Source organism: Labrus mixtus, chromosome 9 (assembly GCF_963584025.1).
Source record: "Labrus mixtus chromosome 9, fLabMix1.1, whole genome shotgun sequence".
Classification (NCBI taxonomy): Eukaryota; Metazoa; Chordata; class Actinopteri; order Labriformes; family Labridae; genus Labrus; species Labrus mixtus.
The window spans coordinates 21,474,900-21,482,264 of NC_083620.1; positions in this window are offsets into that span (position 1 = coordinate 21,474,900).

A 7,365-nucleotide genomic window follows, 5' to 3' on the forward strand; every position below is an offset into this window, starting at 1 on the left:
AGTAACTTCAACCTCCTTGTAGAGAGTTAAATTTGAAGTTTTACACAACTCCATGTGTTTATGAAGCAAAAAGAGGTTCATGATAAACTTAGCTTAGCACATGAGCTAACTAGCAGCATGGAGAAGCTGCTATAGAGCCACTGCATCAAATTGGTTCTGTCATGAAAATAAAGTACATTAACCACATGTTACTTAAAGTTATTCCCTGATCCACGGTTGCATTGATTGTTTTACATTTCTGTGTGTTTTCATGAAGACAGATTATTTAGATTCAAGAGGAAATACCAGTTTCTTGATCCCTGATCTGAATCTCTTAGCCTAACTTTATGTGGCCTTGTTTGCTTCTGTGTCTGTTCCCCTTATTATCTATTCTCCCTCCTAAACACCACTTTGCGTCTGCTTTTTTCTCCTTCTCTGTAATTAAAGGAACCAAACGGACCGTGACCCCCCTGAAGCCCCCTCCTCAATTGTCATTCTCTGAGTTCAAAGGCACAAAGTCTTTGACATATCAGCAATCTCTTTTTGTCTCTCTTTAATCCCAAATATATGGCTGTTTGTGATCCATCATAGTTGCCGTTAAAGTGCTATGTGAATTATTTTTTGTTGATATTGAGAACAGGATCTATCAAAGATAATATTTTCCCTGGGTGTGTTAAAGGAAACTGTTAGATTCATATTAATGTGTGAGCTACAGTATTTTGTCAACACCTGCAGAAAACAAACGTAAGCAAGCTTGCAACGTATGAATTTTAAAATAAAACAATACACAGAAACGTAACGCTTACTATGATTAAATGCATATTTAAAGCAAGTTTGATGACCTCAGGTTACTTTCCTTTTATCACCTGCAGATAGGCGAGCGGTACAATCTGACTAAATGTACAGTAAAGTCAGCAGAAGTGTAAATCACACCACCTCACAGATCTCACTGATCAACAGGTTGGCAGTCAACTCTAGTTAAGAAACACAAACTTGGACATTCCTGCATCAAGTTTGCAAACATATCATATGTAAAATGTCAAATTTAGGGGAAAATACTTCTGAAGACATACAGAATATGTCCACTTGATTCATTGATGCAACTTGAAACAAGTATTGAATGTTCATTTTTGTGTATTTCCCTAAATATTTGTACAAGGACCCTAGAGGGAGTTCAGAAGCCTCCAGTATGTATATGTACAATTAATTAACACATGCAAAATTTGCCAGCATGGGCCTGTGAGATATGACATGTATGAGCATTGTTTCTATATGAATGCATAAAGGCCAATAGAGATTCAGGGTGCTGGCTTTATAGCTGAGCAGCAGCTGTGGCTTTGCAGAGAGCCTTCTCCAAACGAGCAGTAACTCCAGCCTCCAGGTTTCCCATCCTCTGGAAAAGCCGTCGGCTGCCTGTCCCGCTTACTTCCGACGGGGGCGGAGAGAAACTTTAAAGTAATACCTCACCGCCCTCTTAACAAGCCATCCATCCGTCCTGCATCCCAGAGTTCCCACCTCCGTACGGCTCCATCCCTCCATGGCCACAGAGGACGAGGCCCCGTCAGGAGAGGAGGAGGAGGAGGAGGGGGAGGAGGAGGAGGAGGAGGAGGTCCAAAATGTTCCCTGTTTAACCATACTTGTCTTTTGTCTTTTTTCAGCGTGTCTCATAATTCTTATAATCAGCATGGAGTCTGAACAGTGATCAACATATTCATGAGAAAATATGTTTTTAGAGTTTAAATCATTTATAATGGTTTTAATCAACAGACAGAAACATTCGTAGTAGCTTATCAAACTTTTCAGTTTTGATAAGAATAAATGTAACAAATTGTACGATTTAACATTTTCAGTTTACAAGATCGTTCACAACAGGTAAAGATGAATGAAAACATTCATTACAGTCTGATTCTGTTATAAAGTTTCATCTTTCTCTGAGTTTATTAACTAATATATTTAATCACTTCCTGTAAATCTGTGAGAAGTGGGAACTGTCCTTCTTTTGGACCAGATAAAGAAATGTTGAAAAAGGTTTAACTAATTGATTCTGGATATGGACTGCACCATTGTTGTGTTGCAGATAAAAAAAAACAAAAACAAATACTAAGTATGAGTGGAATGACATTGAAACGGAGGAAATTAAGTTAAAAACTGACAACTATGAAGTCAATGTGAAGTGTTGTTTAGAACTTATGGAAACAAAGGGGCCTAATGACTCGGTCGTCTATATAGACTTTTCCCAAAATCACATTTTCCTGAGAAGAGCGCGTCATGGAGCAGAGTGAGTCATGCTAGAAAAGCTTTACAGACCAAAAATAGGCAAAGATTTATGTTCAAACACTTAAGTTGATTGATGCCTCAGCAGTCTGAAAGAAAAACACGAGGAACAGGAGAGTGATTACTGTGACTGCTTTACATTTTCCTTTATTGTGTGTATGTAATGTCGTTACATTGTGTTGCTCATTCTTATGCCTCTTATGTGCAACGAGGAACAGACCACAGAGAAAAAAGGGAATAATCTGTCAGATAAAGTGTTTACATAAAGTATGGATCGCTGATTTATATTTGTCGGTTTAAAAATAAAGCTAATGTTATGTTACGAGCTCACATGAATGAATGAATACAAATTAAAGTTACCTATCAGCCCCTTTTCACACATGTCCCCGTGAGATGTTTACAAAACATCCACGATGGCAGATGAAGCAATAGTCCAATGCTATGATGAGGGATGATTGGACCTAGTTACAGTATAGAAAAGAGTGTAAAAAAAGATGCTGCACTGATCGCAGGATATCAGTGTTATCACAGCAGTCATACCTCAACTAGCTGTGACTATTTTTCCTGAATATTATCTGATTTTACGCATCAGCTTATTCTAACGCCACACAGAAATTATAGGAGGCTGGCAGGAAAAAATCTGGGTAGGCTTGAGTCGGAACAATTTCAGGAAATTGCCATAATTTGTTTTGTTCATGTGGAAAGAGCTCTCCTGGTTTGTAGAGATGCATTGATTTATACAAAACAGTTTGGATGTTTTTCAGCTTTTTCCTTTTCTGTCTGTCTTTTGGTTTTATGTATAATTCTTACGACTTTGGCTCCTTTTTCCCCCAATCGATATAAAACTGCAGGACTGAGGAACCTTTCTATGATACCCTAACCTCTGAGAGAGGGAAATCACTGTGCTGCTAGTTTAACCTGAACTGAAAGAAAGATTTCAATCTTGATAGACTTTCCTCAACTGATAGAAAAAACAAACAAAATGTTTCTTCAATCACTGAAAAACGCAGATGATGAAACATTTGTGTTTCCATTCTCAAACTCTACACTTGTCGATGAACACAGCTTGCAAATAAACATAAACACATCTACTGGAGCTGAAGTGCATAAATGAGAGGCACGACGAGAAGAGTGTTTAGCTAATTGTTTCCAGTGAATGCTGAAGTGAAAGACACTTTAGGACATTATGAGGCCTTAAAAGGGAATGACACTGCACAAAAAAAAGAAAAAGGGGAAGAGGATGATTTGTGAGTGTTGCATGCTGGGAAGGACAAATGGATGTCAAAACGTGGAGTGCAGAGGAAGGAGAGGAGACAAATATTACATTTTATTTGATGTTCATTCAAAGGAGTGTACTGCACTGAGGTAGCAACTCACCCAGCATGAATGCAAACTCACACACACACACGCACACACACACACACACACACACACACACACACACACACACACACACACACACACGCACACACACAGACTATACAGAGTCACACAAACAGGGTTGTTCATTCACCGGCGAGGAATTCCAGCGTCAGTTTTTGCAGCGATAAGATTTCATGCCTCCGTTCTGAGGTCACTGTTTCTCTAGACGAGAGACCTGGTGAGTTAATGTGTGTGCCCTTTCTGCTAGAGTCATATCCTCTTTTCCTCCAAACATTTAAGCAGAAAGACCCTATCAAACTGAAATGACTAACTTTACACTTACAATATTACTTTGGAAAGATCATACCACCATATCGCACAGCAACACGAGATGATGCTGAAAGTGACCCCATTATCCTCCGAAGGGGATGATACTGTCGACAAAAACTGGTGATATGATGTCAAAGGTTTGAAAGTTAGTGGCAGCTCGACAAGCAGCCCCCTCACTGAACATCTCCTTCTGAATAGCTTTAGAGAGGCACAGATTTCTTACCTGAAGCTTTATTCATTCTTTTTTTATGTCTCTATTCTTATATTTTTTGTCTTTATTTTTATTTATTCTTTTTGCCTCATCCATTTGCCTATAGAGGAGATGAAGGATCCTAACCCAAAAACTAGCTGAGATTCTGCATTTTTTTTTTTTTTATGTGAAAATATATGGAAATGTAAATACCAATAAAATGAGAGAATTATCTAAAAACGTGTAAAAGAAGAGACCAGTAATGGTAAGAATGTTGAAGGCAACAGGGTTAAGATAATTCAGATTATCATTGATACATGTAATAATCATAATTGCTTATAAATATGAGGGATGGAAAGCTAACATAACAGAAAGTTTCATTGTCACACTCCTCCTCTACAGTCGATATCAGTCTTATGGTGTTTGCAGATGCTAAAGACAAGGTCACTGAAGAGGCAGAGATGGATCCTTTGTGTGTGTGAGTGTGTGTGTGTGTGTGTGTATGTGTGTGTGAGAGAGAGAGAGAGAGAGAGAGAGAGAGAGAGAGAGAGCATCCTCTGAGCTGATATGCTTTCATTATCTCGCTCAAGGACATTTCAACAAGGATGGACTCGTCTTTCATTCAAAATCCGCCTACACACTCCAGGAACTACTACTGTTGCTGCTCAGATTCATTCAGTAATTCAGCCCTCAGAGAGAAATGATACTCAAGTGCTGGAAACACACACACACAGGTACAAACATTAACTGACATTCATGCACACATCTTGGTGAAATTGTCTTCTTCTTCTACTCTTTTTTCATAGTGTAAACTCTACAAATGAAAATGTGTGGGTTCAACAAAAGTGGGCTTCATTCTCTCATCTCTCTGTTTCCTTATCACACTAGTTTGAATTCATTTGAGAGTATTCTGGCTGTACATATTCAGTATTTTATATCGTAAACTTAGACCTAAGAGTCCATGTCAAGTGTCCTGCGGCAGTAGATGTTAACAGCCTCTGCAGGTAAATCAGCACTGTCGTTAAGGAAACATGTCATCCGGATGTATCATTTATCTTTAGAGCTTTATGTACCACACTCATCAGCAGGTCTTACTTTGTTGTGCATTTGCGTACAGTTATTCTATTTCCATCAGTCGAAACACAATCTTGTCGGTCATGTTATAGCATTCTTAACTTTTCAAAATACAAGTTAGCATTTTAAGTGTATACAGCGCACATAATGTAACTGTATAGACATGATAACAAGTAACACAAACCCAATAGAAACTGTCGAGTTCACCAACAGTATTGCAGAAGATAAGTTGTTATTAAAACTATTGACAATGGTTCCAGTTCGAAATATATTTTGGTAAACTAGTTTTTAACCTGCTTCCTGTATATTTTTTACTATGCCTGTTCAAAGTTTCTGAAAACAACTAAGAGTGAAAACTAAAATATGAAAATATGTGTGCAAAGAATCTTATTGATAATGATTTACTATCTGTTTGATGACCTACATATGCAGCTATACTCTTTTAGAACCTCAGCTTCTTTAAGCACTCAAAATGTTCTAACCTGTGGGACAGGCATGATAAAATCATGTAATCATCCTATTTGTTTTGTGCCTTTCCTGACTTTTTGTTTATATACCTCTATATTTATCTATATACCTGTATATGTATTTTTGGTTAATTGAGTTGCTATGGACGGCGGAAAATTTAAACTTAAGGAAAACGAGTCTTCAGATGGGGAGGATGTTTGTGGATGTGTCCTTCTCATAAGGCACATATGTCTGTCTGCGTGTCTACATACAATTATAGTACGTATATTACAGGTTTGTATATACATATATGTGTGTGTGTGTGTGTGTGTGTGTGTGTGGTCGGTAATAACAGGAAGCTGGCTCTCCATGTTGACACAAACCTGTCCTAGTAATTGGCCTTTGGAAGTAAATAAACTACCGAACGAGTGTCCCACTCAACCCACCAGCAGAAGAGTTCTCCGTGAGACTAAAAATAAGAAACGCTAGGCGCTCCATGCCGTCAAACCCAAACAGGAACACCTGCAGCCCCCCCTCTTAGCTCGACTCTGCATTGTGACATTCAATCTCACTGCATGCAAACAGTTTGGAATACAGTTAAGATTTACAGATGCCAGTTTGTGTAAAAACAGCCGATTAAATGAATATGAACTGAAGATGAATATGTGAAGTTGACAGAGGTTGTTGTTGTTGCCTAAGTTTGCAATGAAGGGATCACAGAGATCATGTAGAGGAGAACAAGGGAGTAGCGATCATAAAAGTAGGAATTTAAAGGGTCAAAGAGAGAGACACTGTTGGATCTGGTCTGAGCAGGAGCTGGTTCTGGTTTCAGAGTCAGTCAGCAGCTGAGATGCAACAAGGCCACAAAACTGCTGAAAGGAACACTTGTATTTATGAAAACATCGAAATAATGATACAAATTCTCACCTGAAAAAAAGGGAAATAAAGAGATGATTACATCGCAAAATTAATTGAAGAGGATACGCTCGAAGAGAACCAGTGTGGATGCAAAGAATGTCAAGGAAAAAAAGGTGACTCCTGCATAATTTTTCCACATTTATGTACATTTAATGTGTGCAGATGTTGGTATCATTTACCCTCATGACCATTAGATAAACCCTCCGCCTGCAGAGCAAGAGTCCAGTCAAAGCTTTGCGAATGCTTATCGAGACAACAGGCGTTCGTTTTGCACTCTCAACATGACACTATGAGTGTAATTTCTTTTCATGTGACATTTTTGAGAATATTAAAGTACCCTCTGTACACACATTTAAAACAGATGATTGGTGAATGGTACGTACTGGCATGCAATCTCAGACTTTTGCACCATTTGGTATTGCTTTGACTACAGATTACCAGTTATTCATTCTAAACATTTTACAACATTTTCCTTGACTCGGGGGAGGCTCAAAAGGTTTAATTTAGGATGTCTTGTCCTCTCCTGTTAGCGGGATCTTCTGGGAGGTCAAAATGCAGCTCGAACAGCTGCAGCACCTGCTCATATTTCTCTGTAGGACAGTGTGATAAAACACAAGTCTCCCTTTATGCATAAAATAAAAAGGGAGGCTCACAACTCATGATATGGCAGATGCATCTGGTGCACTTGTGTGTGTGTGTGTATGAGTGTGTGCATTCAATCACACACAAGAAACATGAATGTGAATGTATGTTTGTGTGTCCAGTGGTGTAGAAGTGCATGCCTTCCTGTG